This window comes from Myxine glutinosa, chromosome 6 (assembly GCF_964187855.1).
Source record: "Myxine glutinosa chromosome 6, kmMyxGlut1.1, whole genome shotgun sequence".
NCBI lineage: Eukaryota > Metazoa > Chordata > Myxini > Myxiniformes > Myxinidae > Myxine > Myxine glutinosa.
The window spans coordinates 162,122,238-162,140,190 of record NC_136266.1 but is presented as its reverse complement, the minus strand read 5'-3'; the positions used below and the strand labels follow the sequence as shown (position 1 = coordinate 162,140,190).

The following is a 17,953-nucleotide window of genomic DNA, read 5'->3' as shown; positions in this document are numbered from 1 at the left end:
AACACCAAAACTAGCAAGTACAATGGTTGGGTTAGGAAAGGTTCAAACTTAATGGGGGTAATACAAATGATTGGCAATTGGGAATTAGGGATGACAGATGGTGGTGCACTGCTTCTTAGAAGCCCTGGAAGGAAGAGTGAGACAGAACAGTCTGTGGAAATTCTTCCATAAGTAGATGAGAGAAGTTGAGGTAAGGGGTTAGCATGGATTTTGGTTGTTTAACTGGAAGGGGATTTAATGGAACAATGCGTGGAGTAGGTAGGGAGGGTCGGAGAACTGAAATAACAGAGAGAGCAATATTGGAGAATAAACCGTACAAAACAGAGAGCCCACTGACATACCTGCTACGTGAGAGAAACAGACCATGTACTTCATCTGCCTCATCACGGGTGACTTCAATAATGAGAGCTTTAGATTCCACATGATACAGGTTGAGACAGATGTGATGTTGGGGCGCCAGTCCACAGTGGAGAGCAGTTCATCATTGAGGTATGGGCAGATGCCTTGTAGACTATAACTCTGATTTTCCAAAGAAAGACTTGGCTCAGAGGATTCCCAGTCTGTGGATGGCTTGGGAGGTCACCTTTGCTATGTGATCTGCCCAAGAAAAGTCATGGTTGATTGTGAGGCCGAGAAGTTCAAGAGAATGAATATCTTGCAGTGGATGACAAAATAAATACATGGTGGGTTCATTTGATGATCCTAGCAGAGTGATGGCATGAGATTGATATGAAGGTCATGTTTCATTTACCAAACCAGTGTCTAATCAATTCCACATCAGCAGAGAGAGAGAGACTCAGCTACTGACTACCTCAGAGGGATGGGTTACTGTACAATACATTGTGCAATCATGACAAACTCTACTTGGCTGGCAGGATGAGCTGGATGCGATGAATGCAAACTCACCTCCAGGTTGTCTAGCCTGGGTTCAAATCTCAGCTCAGCTATAAACTGTCATCCTGGTGTTTCACAGGCAGTGTGATTCATCAATGTTTGTGCCATCACTCGGATAGACGTTGAACTGGGTATCTCATCTGCCAGTATTAGCTGGTGGGCGTTAAGGATTCCAAGGTGTCCTTCAAGAAAAGTAGGCAAGCTATAGCCGTCACCCTGAACAAACAAGGGGGGCACAACATCAGCAGAACAACTGCACCCCTGGAAAATGATGCTATCCACAGACATGTGCTACATATGAAAGTAGTGGTGATTAGCAGTTATTGTTTATAAGCCAAAAAATCTAAAAATGGAATCTAAGGATCACATTTATGTGTTATCTGTACCACTAACATTTCAGAATTTGATTTCGAAGTCTGCAGTTATGGGGATAATGTGTATTGTGCGCTGGCGGGATGGCCGGGAGATTTGTACAATTGCCTCAGAGTTGTCTAGCGTGAATCTAGGATTAGTGATAAGCTGTGGTGCTGGTGTTTTACATGAGTAGTAGATAAAGGAGAGTTCCAGACCACCTCCAACTCAGACCACATTTCCCCCCTCCCCCCATCCCCAAACCGAAACTGCCTCAACCCAAAACAGGAAGTGCCTCACCACAAACCGGAAGTGACCAATTAATTATTTATTTTTCACATTTTCACGATTTTCTAAAATTTCCCAAATTTTCCAAAATTTCCGATTTTCACAAAAAAATTATAAAAATAAAAAATATTGAATTTTTTATTTAACAGGATTAGAACTATAACACAAATGAATAATATTAAAAATAAAATAGATATTATTAACATCGATAATGAAATAATTAATAAATTTAACATGGAATTTGATGTACTTCATGGAAAATTAAATAGGATAAAAGATTTACCGGTAATTGTAACTTGTAATGAAACGTCAGTTGATATTAAAACAAATATTGCAAATATTGAACAAACATTACAGAATATTAATCAGGATAAAATGTTCTACGTTGTGAGGACAGGATTATTAATAAATGAATATAAATCAATGTTATCTAAACCATTATCACGAATGAATATACATAATCCAATCTTTTTAAAAAAGGATTTATTATAAATGAGTTTTTAGATATTGTTAGAGAAATAATGAGGTCAAAATTATGGAATATACCCATTTTATATGAAATTAAACCTATCGCTAATATTACTTGTACATTTTGTAAAAATCAAAACTTATCTGATTTTGAAATAACTAACACATATATTAAAACATGTTTGCGGTGTAAAAACCAACAATTAAGTTTTACCACTAATATGACTTATAATGATTATAAGAGTAAATATAATAGGGAAAAATATTTACAATAGAGTTTCTCATTTTCAAAAATGTATTACTCAATATCAAGGTGAACAATATTGTAAAATACCAGAAAAGGTATATAACGATCTGAATGAAAAGTTTAAAGCATATAGACTTTTGATCGACCATGAAGAGGAGGTTATAAAATATTCCAATATCACGAAAACTCACATCACCATGTTTCGAAAATAATTAAAATATACTAAACATTATGATAATATTAATCTAATATATTGTTATGGTTTTGTGAATAAAGGATAACCCCCCTCGTAGGTAGACGCACCACAACATGTAGCCTCGCTGTAGTTTAGTTATTTCTTCGTAAATGTAAGCGTAGTCCTTTCTTGTGTTAGTTTTGCATTGAGTAGGCCAGTGAGTAGGCCTCAATTGGGCTAGCATGCCACGTGGTAGGCCTGGAACAAGTCTGGCAAGGCCGAAGGGAGGAGCTGCAGGGGGAGTGGCCGGTAAGCAACGAGCCGCCAATAAGAGCTCGAGGGGAGTGGCTCACCACGGCGACGAGAGGTGGGGCTTGGAACATTCGAGTAAGACCGGGGCAGAGCCATAAAACCCTGCTCCGGGCCCCCCGCCTCAGTTGAGCTGGAGTGAGATGAGTCGGAGCCCCTGTGAGAGTCAGAGCCAGCGAGAGCCAGAGAACGAGTCAGACTGTTTGACTTGCATTGCTTGATATAGCCTCGCAGTACATGAATGGTGTGGAGAAAACGCGGTGTGGAGAAAACGGCATTTTCTACAGGTAAGTGGCTGTATCAGTTCACTGTGATGTCATTTGGTTTGTGTAACGCCCCCGCCACCTTTGAACGATTGATGGAGCATATGCTGGGCGGCATGCCATGGCAGTCATGCCTGGTGTACCTGGATGACGTCACTGGTACATGGAAAACATTTCCCCAAGCAATAGCTAATTTGGACCAGTTGTTTGGGTACCTCAGACAGGCAGGGTTGAAATTGAGTCCAAGTAAGTGCACTTTGTTTGCCAAGGAAGTGGCCTATCTAAGTCACATCATTGGTTGCGAGGGGGTAAAAACAGACCCAGGCAAAATTACAGCGGTAGAGGAGTGGCCCGCACCACGTAACATCAAGGAGGTGCGGGGGTTTCTGGGACTCTGCTCCTATTACAGGCGTTTTGTGGCAAAATTTGCGTAGATAGCCAGGCCCCTTCACCGGCTTACGGAGAAGGGGACGAGGTTTAATTGGACAAGGGAGTGCAATGAAGCCTTCCCAGCGTTGAAGGGGTGTTTGACATCCGCACCCATTCTAGCTTACCCCACCAGTGACGGGACGTTTACCCAGGACACGGTTGCAAGCCAGGAGGGATTGGGTGCGGTTTTGTCCCAGACACAGGCGGGCGTGGAGAGAGTGATCGCGTATTTTTCTGAGCGAAATTATTGTGTCACTCGTAAAGAGTTATTGGCTATGGTGGCTGCCATGAGCCATATCCACCCGTACTTGTAAGGGCGGAAATTTCTGGTTCGAACTGACCATTCCTCCCTGCAATGGCTCCTCCGGTTCAAGGAGCCGGAGGGCCAAATTGCAAGGTGGTTGGAAAGGTTGCAGCAGTACGATTTCAGTGTGACCCATAGGGCCGGAAAGGCCCATGGGAATGCCGACGCACTCTCTCGACGTCCCGGTTTGGGGGAAAACTGTAAATTTTGTGCGAGACACGAGGACAGGGAACAATTTGCAGACCCCACCCCTACCCTCATAGTCCGTGCAACCCGGGTGAGAGGGCCAATCTTGCCACGAACCGCTGATGAGGAATTTGGAACTTTGGCTTGGAGCACGGCCCAGTGGGAGGATCCTGTACTGGGACCAGTGCACAAATGGGTTCGATTGGGAAGAAGACCTAGTGGGGAAGAGGTCACCCCCCTCGGGGCACCAACAAAGGCATATTGGGCTCAATGGCAAACCCTGGAATTGAAAAACAACATCTTGTACCGCAAATGGGTAAAGATTCCCTCTGAGAGAACTTCCTGCCTGGTAATTGTCCCAGAGCAGTTTAAGACCACCATTTTACAGCAGGTGCATGGTACCCACCCCGGCGGCCATTTGGGCAGAACAAAGACAACATCTCGGGTCCGCCGGAGGTTCTATTGGGTAAATATGGGGCGCGATATACAGGACTGGTGTCGGAGATGCGACGCCTGTACTGCTAAAAAGGGACCAGGATGGAGGATGAGGGCCCCCCTTGAATTACACCAGGTGGGGGCCCCCCTTGAGCGGGTGGCCATGGACATACGAGGACCACTACCCCACACCAGCCAAGGTAATAAATACATCCTCGTGGTTATGGACTATTTCACCAAGTGGCCGGAGGCCTATGCCCTTCCCAACCAAGAAGCCGAGGTTGTTGCACAGGCCTTCGTGGAAGGATTTGTATGTCGGCATGGGATTCCAGAGGAGCTGCACACTGACCAGGGTCGAAATTTTGAAAGTCAATTGCTAAAAGATGTGTGCAGGCTAGTGCTGTTAGCTAGATTCAAAATCCCGTCTCGGAACCGTCTCGATAAATTTTCAATTTTCATAACGGGATCTCGGATCGGCTCGGTTCCCGGCAAATTTAATTAAAAAAAAAAAAAAAAAAAAAAAAAAAAAGGCTTCAAAAATAATGGAATTTCATTACAATATATAAACAACAATGAAAAAAATTCATTTCTGATGTTGAGTACTTAAATTCCGACTTAGCTTCCATTTACCGGGATGAAATAAAATACACCGCCTACATGCAGATGATCGGCCACCGATGGGACCGGGTTATCTCATTACAGTTCGTATTGTCGTGTAATTTCTTGCTCGGAATGTCAGAGAGAGGGAGAAAATGTTTCTGCCCAGGCATATTCGAGTCCCGGTTGGAGTTTCATTATCATTTTGTGAGTTGTGATCGCCAAGGGCCTCGCTCCCCCCCCCCCCCCCCCCCCCCCCCCGTTCCCCTCCCCTCCCCCGCCCGGCAATGCCGGGTACTTCTGCTAGTAACTTATAAAGCAGGCGGTGTAGTGATCACACCCCCCCCCCCACCCCCCACCCCCCCCCCCCCCCTCCTCCTTATTTTGACTCTGTGACTAAAGTAAACGTAATCAACTTATCAGGCCTAAAGTGGAGATAAGATAACCAAAATACTTTCACATTCAAACCGTCAAACCAAACCCCGAGGGATTCTTACAATTTATAGATTTAGCGTTGCAATTAAACATAAACGTTCATCAAAAACTCATTTCATAAAACTACATAATGTATTGTACTTGTATTAATACATTGTGTGTAGAATAATCCGTTATAAACGTGTTTTTAATCTAAATAAACATCGTCCCTCCAATCACGGGGCCTCGAGCGAATCCCTCGATATTAATGTGCTAAAGACCATAGCAACCACATTCCGTAACTCGTCTCCAAGGACGGACACGTGACCGCAGCGTAAAGCGGTGCGAGGCGGAGTGATACAGCGGAAGGATTCAACGGTTTAAATGAAGCCGCGATGCGGCGGATTTTCATTGTGACCTTCATCCTGATGTCGTTACTTCCGCCACCAAAGGTGGATGGAGGTTATGTTTTCACTCCTGTCTGTTTGTCCGTTTGTTTGTGAACACAATATCTCAAAAAGTTGTGGACGGATTCGGACGAAATTTTGTGGAGATGCAGCGTGTGTGACAAGGACGACATGATTAGATGTTGGTGAAGATCCGGATTCGGAATTCGGATTCGTTTGCAGTGCATTGTTTATTGACAAGGGGAAAATCCTGGAACAGTGAGTTTACTTTATCTATCATCGTTTGTGTCAGTTCAGCTGCACTTGTGAAAAATGATGCTTGTGCAGAAGCAGAGTAATGAAATCAACGCTCAATAAATGCCTCTATTATGGAAAATATCTGCAAGAAGTTGGAATTTTAACCGGGATTTTTTTTACCGAGAAATTGCGTCAATCAATTTATCTCAGGACCGTCCCGAGACCGTCTCGAAAGCCGAAACCGCCGGGATTTCGTCCCGGTCTCGGCTCGGTTGACAGCCCTAGTGCAGGCTCCTGTCAATTAGGAAAACAAGGACAACGCCCTTAGGACCGCAATCTGACGGGATGGTGGAAAGGTTTAACCGAACCCTGATCCAACAATTGGCCCTATTCACCACCACCCGTCAGGACGACTGGGACAGACATCTCCCGTATTTGTTAATGGCATACCGCACTAGTCAGCACGGGGCCACCGCAAGCAGTCCAGCACTGCTCATGTACGGGCGGGAGTTGCGGGCTCCCGCCGATCTGCTATGCGGACTATGAATGTGGACTATGAATGTGAGGCCATCTGTCGGAAAGGGACCTACAGGTAGCTCTTGCCACTGTTGATGTCAAAGTGCACGAGTCTACCATTAGAAAGAGGCTGCACAAATTTGATCTACATGGGAGGTGTGCCAGGAGGAAACCTTTGCTGTCCAGAAAAACATCAGGGCAAGACTAAAGTTTGCCAATGAACACCGCAGCAAAGACCAGCAAGCACTTCTGCAACAATGTGCTCTGGACAGATGAGTCAAAGGTAAGGCTATTTGGCCACAGTACCAGAAGACATGTTTGGCGAAAACGAAAGACAGCAATTGACCACAAGAACCTGATACCAACTGTAAAGCATGGTGGTGGAAATATTATGGTTTAGGGCAGCTTTGCTGCATCAGGGCCTGGGCAGCTCACCATCATAGAATCCACTATGAATTCTTCATTGTACCAGAGGGTGCTTGAGGATAATGCGAGGCCATCTGTTGGAAAGTTGAAGCTCAACCGAAGGTGGACCTTGCAACATGACAATGACACTAAACATACCAGTAAATCCACCAAGGAATGGCTGAAAAGAAAGAAATGGAGGGTTCTGGAATGGCCAAGTCAAAGCCCGGATCTAAATCACATTGAGATGTTGTGGGGGGGTTTTTTTTTTGGTTTTTTTTGTATACTTAATCGAGGCTCGTGAAAGAGCTAACATTTATTCCACAAACAAATCAACCAGACAAACAAAACATGCAAAAAGAGGGAGCGGAAGACAAGATGGGGAGAGGAGGGGTTAGCACACAAACACAACACCTGAGAGCAGGAAGAAGCATGGGAGGGAGAGGGCCTGGGGGGAGGAGGCGTGGGAAGGGGGGGGGGGGAGAGGTATAAAACACAAGGAGACCAAGGACTTCCATGACAGAAGTTGGTATTTCAAAAAAGTGGAGGATTTGGGGTGAAATTAGCGGGGGTAGAAAAGTTCAAGGTTTTGGATGGGGGAAGATAAGAGAGGTGGTGAACAGCTGTTTTAAAGACCTGGAGGGTGGAGTGGGATTGAAGAGAGCGAGGGAGTTTGTTCCAGAGGTGGGAGAAAAGAGGCATGAAGGAGTGGTGAGCAGAAAGTCTTGATTTTGGCAGTTTAACCATAAGAGGGTTGCAGGCAGATCTTGTGCGACCTGTAGGAATATTTGGGGGACAGAGCCCAGAGAGAGCTGGGGTGGGGCAAGGCCAGAGAGGAGTCGGTAGAAGACGGAAAGACCACCAACCTGCCTGCGATGAGTAAGTGAAAGGCCCTTGGAGTTAGCTTCATCGCGGGAGATTCCAATGATTTTGAACGCTTTGGTTTCAACAGCATGAAGACGAGCTAGGTGTGAGGCAGGAGCACCAGCCCAGAGGAGAGAGCAGTATTCCATTGAGCTGCGGATGAAAGCCTTGTATGTGGTGAGGATCTCAGGTGTGCCAAGGAAGGACTTCGCACGACGGAGGATGCCCAGTCGGCGACTGGCTTTGGAGGCCAGATTTGAAATGTGGTTTTCCCAAGAAAGATCATGGCAGATAGTGAGACCCAAAAGCTTGAGTGACAGAACTTCTTGGAGAGGATTATTCAGAAAGAGGATGGGAGGGTTGTCCAGTCGGTCTTTTCGGAGAGACATCGTAAGAGTGTGAGATTTGTCAGGATTGAAAGACATGTTCCACTTGTTTGTCCAGTCTATGATTTTGTCCAGGTCTGCAGAGAGTGAGGAGGCTGCAGACTGCCGATCTGAGGGATGAGGAATGGAGCGACAGAGAGTAGAGTCGTCAGCAAAGAGATAGAGAGGATTTTCAAGAGTCAGAGAGATCATTGATGAAGACTCCTCTCTGGCCTTGCCCCCCCAGCTCTCTGGGCTCTGTCCCGCAAATATTCCTACAGGTCGCACAAGATCTGCCTGCAACCCTCTTATGGTCAAACTGCCAAAATCAAGACTCTCTGCTCACCTTCACTCCTTCATTCCTCTTTTCTCCCACCTCTGGAACAAACTCCCTCACTCTCTTCAATCCCACTCCACCCTCCAGGTCTTCAAAACAGCTGTTCACCACCATCTCTTATCTTCCCCCATCCAAAACCTTGATCTTTTCTACCCCCACTAATTTCACCCCAATTCCACTTTTTTGAAATACCAACTTCTGTCCTGGAAGTCCTTGGTGTCCTTGTGTTTTATACTTCTCCCTCCCCCCCCCCCCCCCCCTTCCCACACCTCCTCCCCCCAAGCCCTCTCCCTTCCACACATCTCCCTGCTCTCAAATGTTGTGTTTGTGTGCTTCCCCTTCTCTCCCCACCTTGTCTTCCGCTCCCTCTTTTTATATATTTTGTTTGTCTGGTTGATTTGTTTGTGAAGTAAATGTTAGCTCTTTCACGAGCCTCGATTCAGTATACAAAAAAAAAAAAAGACCAGAAAAAGCACAGGGCCCAGGACATTGCCTTGGGGAACTCCAGCCTGAACGGGAAGAGGAGATGAGAGAAACTCATTCAGGGCCACACGTTGACTAAGACTAGAGAGGAAGTCCGCCAGCCATGTGTGGAGATTTCTATGGATACCAAAGGAGGAGCGTTTGGTGAGCAGAGCGGGGTGCCAGACTGTATCGAAGGCACGTGATATGTCAAGGGAGAAAGCTCTAATTTCCTGTTTGGCATTGAGCTTGTCTACCGCTCCCGATGTTATATGTTATATGTGTCGGTTTGTCTTTCTGTGTGATTAATGTTCGCTCTTTCACGAGCCTCGATCTTGTATACAAAAAAAAAAAAAAAAAAAAAAAAAAAAAAGGACCTCCATCCATTGTTGAGACAGCAGAAGCAGCATGTCCAGAGTAGAGTGTCTGAAACCAAATTGATGATCAGAGATCAAGCCATTAGAGAAGAGGAAAGACTTCATATCTGAAGCAATGATGGATTCCATGACTTTGCTGATAATTTGGAGAAGGCTGATTGGTCTGTAGTTGCTAGGATCTGTTTTTGCACCTTTTTGTGCAAAGCGGTGATGTTGGCTGATTTCCAAGCAGATGGCAGATGACCTTGAGCAAAAGAGAGGGTGAAGAGAACAGAGAGAGGGAGTGAAAGAGGGGAAGAACATGATTTTAGGACCCGTGGGCTGATGCGGTCAGGACCAGTTGCAGAATCAGAGTCGAGGGTTGACAAACTTTTCCACCTTGTCAGGAGGAAAGCACACAGAGTCCAGGAGCAGCTGGGTGCGACTGGGTACGGTGGGTACAGAGAGGGATGGGTTTGGGACACAAGATTTAGAGGCAAATACAGAGTTGAGGCATTCAGCTTTTTCACGTGCGGAGTCAGCCGTGTAGCCGTTTGAGGTGAGGGAGGGGATGGAGGGGGAACAAACACCAGAAACAGATTTGACCAGACGCCACCAGGATTTGGAAGAGGGAGACAGATAAGAGAGTTCGGTCTTGAGAACAGAGAGATATCGTTTCTGGTTCTCCTGAGGGTGGACACACACGTGTTTCGGGCTTTGTGAAAGGAAATGAGATTTCCTTCCGTTGGATTTGCTTTCCAGGAGAAGAAAGCAAGTTGTTTCTGGGCAACAGCCTCACCACAAGATTCCGTATACCATGGATGGGAGGAAGGGTATGACAACTGAAGGCGAGATGGGATAAATCTGTGCATGAGAGAGAGCAATTTACTTTGGAAGAATTCTCAGGATGAGTTGATGTCAGAAGCGGTAGAGATGGGAGACCAATCCAGATGATTGATGGCTGCTTGAAGGCCTGAGTGAAATGGAGTTGGCCTGAGTGAAATGCCAGACTCGTCGACGCTGAGGAGGCTCTCTGAGAAAGGTCAGAGAGATGTCCACTTTGACAAGCACATGATCAGATGAGCCTATTGGAGCAGAAGAAGAGCAGCAGACATTTTCAGGGAAGTTAATCATAACCAAGTCCAGAAGAGAAGATGCTCCGTTGACTGAGATCCGGGTTGGGAAATTGACAGATTGTGTCAGTCCCAGTGAGTCGCAGAAGTCCTTTGCTGAAGAGCCATGGCTGGTGAGAGAGGTACCCACAGTCCCACACCCAGCCAACTGGCATGGTCACAATTGAAATCACCACATATGAGGAAGAGAGAGTTGGGATGGGTAGAAAGAAGTTGGTCCATATTATCAGACAGCGAGATGTAGTTGGAGTCATCACTGTTTGGTGGACGGCACAACACACATATGAACAAAAGGTGGGAGCGAAGGGGAAGCCGTAGCCAAAGGTATTCCTGGGGGTGAGGTGGAGAGAGGGCAGTGCAGGGCGAGTGAGGAAGAGTTTTTTTTAATAAAGATAGCAACCCCACCTCCAGGACGAGGCTCAGGTCTATCATACTGGAGGAGGGAGTAACCTGGGAGAGATACCAAGGCATCAGAGACATCATGAAGGAGGAAAGTTTCTGTTAAGCAGAACACATCTGGTTTGTCAGAAGCAACCTGTATGGAGAGATCAGTCAAGTTTGAGCGAAGGCCCCGGATGTTTGAGGTCCATACCGTTAATGAAGAGGAAGGGGGAGTATCAGATACAGAACGGGGGGGGGAGGGGTAGGGTAAGATGTGGAAGAGGAGGAAGAGGAGGAAGAGGTAGGGAGAGCTTTTGAAGGTGTGTCAGAGATTTCAGAATAGCAGGGAGAAAGGGAAGAATGGGGCGGCCAAAAGGTTTGATGGAGATTGGGTGTGGCACAGTGAGGTGTTATTTGAGGAGGGGGAAGAGTGAGGCAGAAGGTTGGGGGAGATGAAGGTGAAAGTTGGAAGGGGGAAAAAGTGGGGAGGACGCTTTGAGGAGGAGGGGTGAGAGGGGAGTCTAGGAGGGGAGGAGCGAGGGAGAGTCTCGGAGCGGAGGGGTGTGGGGGGAGTTTGGGAGGGAGGCGAGGGAAGGGGCAAGTGGGGAGATTTGAAAGGGATGGGTGATGGGGAAGATTTGAAGGGGAGGGGCAAGGGGGTAGATTTGGAGGGGAGGGGTGATGGGGAAGTTTTGGAGGGGAGGGGTGATGGGGAAGTTTTGGAGGGAAGGGGTGATGGGGAAGATTTGGAGGGGAGGGGAAAGGGGGAAGATTTGAAAGGGATGGGTGATGGGGAAGATTTGGAGGGGAGGGGCAAGGGGGAAGATTTGAAAGAGATGGGTGATGGGGAAGATTTGGAGGGGAGGGGCAAGGGGGTAGATTTGGAGGGGAGGGGAGATGGGGAAGTTTTGGAGGGGAGGGGAGATGGGGAAGTTTTGGAGGGGAGGGGTGATGGGGAGTTTTGGAGGGAAGGGGTGATGGGGAAGATTTAGAGGGGAGGGGCAAGGGGGAAGATTTGAAAGAGATGGGTGATGGGGAAGATTTGGAGGGGAGGGGAAAGGGGGAATATTTGAAAGAGATGGGTGATGGGGAAGATTTGGAGGGGAGGGGTAAGGGGATAGATTTGGAGGGGAGGGGTGATGGGGAAGTTTTGGCAGGGAGGGGGGATGGGGAAGTTTTGGAGGGAAGTGGATTTTGAAAAAGGTACGATTAATGGAAAACGAACATTTCTTGCAAAATGAGTTTGAGAGCTTCGAGTCAAAAATACGTTTGAGGACGCAGAAGGAGGGGTGGAGTGCTGGAGAGTTTTGGGAATGTAGAAAAAAGGGACTGTAAGAGATGGTATTTGTTTTTTGGAATGAACTGATTTGGTGAGCAAGTCGAAAGCATCCTTCTATAGGAGAAGAAGAAAAAGGTGTTATAATACATGACAGAAAACAGTTCTTCAGGGGACAGTTGAAACATCTTTAACAACGTGATCACGTGATCACGAACAACGTGAACGAAGAACGAATGAACAAATAAGGACAACAAATAAACGAATAAGAACTGAGAAGGAAAACCTTTTGGGGCTTTTTTTTTTTTTTTTTTTGAGCTGAGATATTAAACAAGGAAGTATGGGGTGAACGACTGGGACAAAACAGAGAACAAAGGTAATTGCAGCGCAATCAACGAACCGCTGAGAGAAAACAAAGCCATAAGGTCGGAGACGGTAGCCTAAGCCTACTAGTACTAGTACTAGGCCTCAGAATACGCGACACGAATTAACCGACGATTTAGTATACATGTATGAAAAATTAACACCGAAAATCTTTCTAAAGACACACTATAGGTGCACACACCGAAAGATAGATACTGTTGCGGATATGGCATTTGGCCTCCATATCCGCTTGTAAATATTCCCCTATTTCCCCAATACTCCCCAACTATCCCCAATCCCCCATTCCCTAGTCCCATTGCCTGTAAATAACACTCTGTAGAACCGACCTTCCCCTTTTTCCCCCATTAAATGTCGTGCCCAGGTCCACCGCATCTCACGTAGACAACTTTCGGACATCTTGCTAGTTATTCTTAGTCTATGTCAGTTAAGGACTTGTTTCCATTAATTCTGACTCTTCGTTGCACCAGAATGTGATTGTATGGCACCAGTAGTGAGTTTAGGACCTCCCCTTACCTCCTCCCATCTTCCCCATGAAACAACAACAACAACAACAACAACTACAACTACAACAACAGAGGAGATTGGGGGCGGCGCGGCGCGGGGAGTGTGCGTCCTCACACCGGCTTGGTTAGCCGCCATTGCCATGTGCGCCCACGGGGTTACCACGAAGGGGCTGGCTGTCAGCCCCTCGTCAAGGGCGGAGCCGGTAACCCCCGCACCCAATGAGAAGCAACGGGCCGATTCCATCTGGGGCGGAGCTAACGAGCCGAGGGCGTGTCACTCCCCGCCGGATATACGCAGCCACTTACCGGACGTGACGTCAGATGCGCCCCCAGCTTGAGAAGACAAGTCGCGACCTCCGAGCGCTGAGCGACCTCCCCGCATCATTGGACCGGACCGGGTCGATTTTGCCCCTGAGCCAAGGTGCACCTTGAGCCATCGAATACCCGCTTTCCTTGCCATCAATCCCCGTGTGAGTCAGTTTTGTCCCGTTTATCTGTGGTCTGTCGGGAATAAGATAAGTGTGTCTAAGTGCCTATCTTTCTATGCTGTCCCTCTCATTCCTGTAATCTAACCTTCCGCCATATTATAACCTCCTCCAGAGGTCTTGAGAACCGTATCCCTGGTGTCGTGTCATTTTAATCCCAGCCGTTGTGTCCTTTTCCTTCATTGATCTAGTGTAGCGCGACTCGGCCAAGGTTCGAGTATAATCGGGTAACTTGTGCGGACACGGCGGCCATTCCGCTCGGCCCACCATAACATCAAAGTCGTGTCTGTAACAATACAGTCTCGACAAAAACACAATTGTGAAAAATTACTTAACTTCACAAACGTGAGCGCGTGAGCGTGAGCGCAAACGTGAGCAGCTTCGAAAAAACGTGACCTCCAATCTTGCGCATGCGCAGACTTCACTCAAGGTGGTGAGGCATTTTACGTGGTGGTGAGGTGAGGTGAGGTGGTGGTGGTGAGGCATTTTAAATTATGTGGTGGTGAGTTGAGATCGTCCCAAACTTCCAGTCTGCACCTACCCCTCCCCTATGTATGTGCTGAGGGGTTCTGTTTTGAATTGTTTGTTTTTTTTCAACCTCAATCTTCAATTTGAAACGAGCTGTGCATGCAAGAAACCCCTCAAACATCGCACAGCTGAAATAATTCTGCATGGAGGAGTGGGCAAAAATTTCTCCCAGTCGATGTCAGAGACTGGTGAACAGTTATAAGAAACGCTTACTTGAGGTTGTTTCTGCCAAAGGGGGCAATACCACCTATTAGAGCCAAGGGTGTACTTACTTTTTCCACATGCGAAATTTGCATTTATGTTTATTTAAATTATACAATGGACTACAAAATGTAAATGTTTCATAATATTTGTTATATTATATCACCTTTATCTATCAATATCGTTGAAATGAAGAACAAATAGCTGTATGTTTAAATATGTTGAAAAAGTTAAAACTTTACATGGGGTGTACTTACTTTTTCACATGACTATAAAACTTTGTGAAACTCCTTCAAAGTGTGTTGTCACTGAACTACTCCCTCAAGCTTTTGTGAAACCGTACCAAACTTCTGGTATGCACCTCCCTCCCGTGTGTATGTCCTAAAGGTTTTTGTTCTGAAAAAAATTTCCAATTTTGATTTATTTAATTATTTTTGAAAAAAAAAAAAATTTTTCAACTGAAGTCTTCAACTTCAATTGTTTATAAAATGTAATATCACGTATATTACAAATACATTTGTGCAAAATAATTGTTTGAATTATGATTGGTGTAAACCATGACAAAACAGCAACTCAAGTACTGTCATTTATCTATATATCTACATATCTGGGCAGTGTCTGTCACTGAACTACTCCCTGAAACTTTTGTTTCCGTGGTTGTGAAATGTTTTTAATAACGTGGCGGTGGTTTTGAATCACGTGGGGGTGAGGTATTTTGAATCACGTGGGGGTGAGGTATTTTGAATTACGTGGTGGTGAGGTGTTTTTAAATCACGTGGTGGTGAGGTGTTTTTAAATCACGTGGTGGTGAGGTGTTTTTAAATCACGTGGTGGTGAGGTGTTTTTAAATCACGTGGTGGTGAGGTGTTTTTAAATCACGTGGTGGTGAGGTGTTTTTAAATCACGTGGTGGTGAGGTGTTTTTAAATCACGTGGTGGTGAGGTGTTTTTAAATCACGTGGTGGTGAGGTGTTTTTAAATCACCTGGTGGTGAAGTGTTTTTAAATCACGTGGTGGTGAGGCGTTTTTTAATCACGTTGTAGTGAGGTGTTTTTAAATCACGTGGTGGTGAGGTGTTTTAATTCACGTGGTGGTGAGGTGTTTTGAATTATGTGGTGGGGAGTTTTAAATTACATGGTGGTGAGGTGTTTTGAATTACTTGGTGGTGAGGCGTTTTTAATTACGTGGTGGTGAGGTGTTTTGAATTACTTGGTGGTGAGGCGTTTTTAATTACGTGGTGGTGAGGTGTTTTGAATTACGTGGTGATGGTGTTTGGAATTACGTGGTGATGGTGTTTTGAATTACGTGGTGGTGAGGTGTTTTGAATTACGTGGTGGTGAGGCATTTTAAATTATGTGGTGGTGACGTGTTTTAAATTATGTGGTGGTGAGGTGTTTTAAATTATGTGGTGGTGAGTTGTGATCGTCCCAAACTTCCAGTCTGCACCTACCCCTCCCCTATGTATGTGCTGAGGGGTTCTGTTTTGAATTTTGTTTTTTTTCAACCTAAATCTTCATCCTAAATTGCTTATAAAAATGTGATATCACAAACACGACAAATAAATTTGTGCAAAATAATTGTTTGTATTATGATTGTATTAGACCCATCTCCAACCTACCCTTTCTGTCAAAGGTTTTGGAACGCGCTGTAGCCACTCAACTCAAGCATCACCTCTCTGCCAATAACCTGTATGAAACATTCCAATCCGGATTCCGGTCCAACCACAGTACTGAAACTGCTCTCCTCAAAATCACCAACGACCTTCTCCTCTCCTCTGATGCTGGCAACCTCAACATTCTCATCCTCCTCGACCTCAGCGCTGCCTTTGACACCATCGATCACACCATCCTCCTCACCCGACTTGAAACCACCTTTAACATTACCGGCACTGCCCTCTCTTGGATTAAATCATACCTCTCTGACAGACGTCAGTTCATCTCCATCAATAACTGCAAATCCCCCACTGCTCCCCTCCCCCAAGGTGTCCCCCAAGGTTCAGTTCTTGGCCCCCTCCTCTTTATCCTTTACCTGTCCCCCCTCGGTCACTTAATCCGCCGTCATGGTCTCCAATTCCACTGCTTCGCCGATGACATCCAGCTTTTCATCTCCACCAAGTCCATCTCCACCGCCACCCACTCTATCCTGACAAACTGCATCACTGAAATAAAATCCTGGCTTCAAATCAACTTCCTCAAACTTAACTGTGATAAATCTGAAATAATCATCATTGGCCCAAAAACGCTCACCAAGTCCACCCATAACTTTGCCCTCAACATCGACGGTTTCCCAGTGTCCACCTCCCCTCACATCCGGAATCTTGGCATCATCTTTGACCAAACCCTCTCCTTCGACAAATACACTAAACAGATCACAAAGACAGCCTTCTTCCACCTGAAAAACATCGCCCGTCTCCGTCCATCCCTCTCCTCTGTGGCTGCAGAAACCCTCATCCACGCCTTCATCACTTCCCGTCTGGACTACTGCAATAGCCTCCTTTATGGTTCACCCTCAACAATCACCAATAAACTCCAATACATTCAGAACTCCGCTGCCCGTCTACTCACCCATTCCCGGACCCGTGACCACATCACCCCCGTCCTTTACAAGCTTCACTGGCTCCCCATCTCCCAGAGAATCCAGTACAAAATCCTCCTCTTGACCTACAAAGCCCTCCATAACCTGGCCCCATCCTACCTGGCTGACCTCCTCTCCAGACACACTCCCACCCGCAACCTCCGCTCTGCTGGTACCAACCTCCTGACCCCCCCCATCCGGACCAAATTTAGATCCTGGGGGGACAGGGCCTTCTCCATCGCTGCTCCCACCCTCTGGAACTCGCTACCTCACACCATCAGAGACTCCTCCTCACTCACCACATTCAAAACATCACTCAAGACCCACCTGTTCAACACTGCATTCAACATTTAACCCACAGCATCTAACCCCTGACTATCTCCTCTCCTTCTCCCTCCTTTGTGCTTTGAATATTTCCCTATTGATTCTTCTTTTTTTGCAATTGTCTTTATGTTTTGCTATGCGTTATGTTTTGCACTCTGTCAAAGCGTCTTTGGGCTTCCTGAAAAGCGCTATATAAAATAAATGCATTATTATTATTATTATTATTGGTGTAAATCATGACAACACAGCAACTCAGGTACAGTCATTATCCTCAGCTACAACAAGCCCGTTCCTCTGTAACGATGCGTGGTGAGGCGAGCGCAGTGAGCCGAGCCAAGCTAGTATATATATATTGTTGCGGTTTTTAGAACCCCTCACTTTGTAAATACTTGTAAATATCCCATCATTTAATAAGGTCAAAGGTTGCACCCATAGTTCGGCCACAGCAACACGTAGGACACCATAGGACTTTCAGTTATTTCCTTCGTATGTGTTTCAGACAAGGCTGTGTTCCCAATAGTTGAATCTGCGTTGCATTAATCAAATAAGATAGGCCCCATTCGCTTCCTTTCCAACCTCTCTCTCCCAATTCTATTACGCGCCTCCGTTGTAGCAGTGTTTGCTGCCTCGCTGAGCTTCTGCTCAAACAAACGCCATTAACTACGCGGTCAAGCTCGAGGAAGAAGGGGGCAGAGCACCGGGAACGAGGCGTGGCCCTGTCAACTCGCCGTCAAGGGCGGAGCCGGTGAGCACTCGCCAACCAACCAGGGCTGAGCTCACTAGCGGGCGTGGTTTCGAAGAGCGCGGATTGATCTCAAAGCGCATTATATAAGCGCGCGCGAAGCCCTTTTACGGA

The 17,953-nt window shown here is 46.3% G+C and overlaps 2 protein-coding genes across 4 annotated transcripts in view; one reads left to right on the top strand and one right to left on the bottom strand.

The window, feature by feature from the left end:
• The window catches only part of LOC144892693 (protein FAM200C-like), a 1,175,895-nt gene that overhangs the window by 716,812 nt on the left and 441,130 nt on the right, over positions 1–17,953 (top strand). The gene's annotated exons all lie outside the window — the stretch shown is intronic.
• The window catches only part of KCNAB2 (potassium voltage-gated channel subfamily A regulatory beta subunit 2), a 214,426-nt gene that overhangs the window by 157,956 nt on the left and 38,517 nt on the right, over positions 1–17,953 (bottom strand). The window contains exon 1 of one of the 3 annotated variants that reach the window (XM_078780852.1): positions 342–396. The exons of the other annotated variants lie outside the window; for them this stretch is intronic. The gene's annotated coding sequence lies outside the window, so the exon portion shown is untranslated. Of the gene's footprint in view, positions 1–341; positions 397–17,953 lie in introns of those variants that run through there. 3 annotated transcript variants of the gene reach the window in all.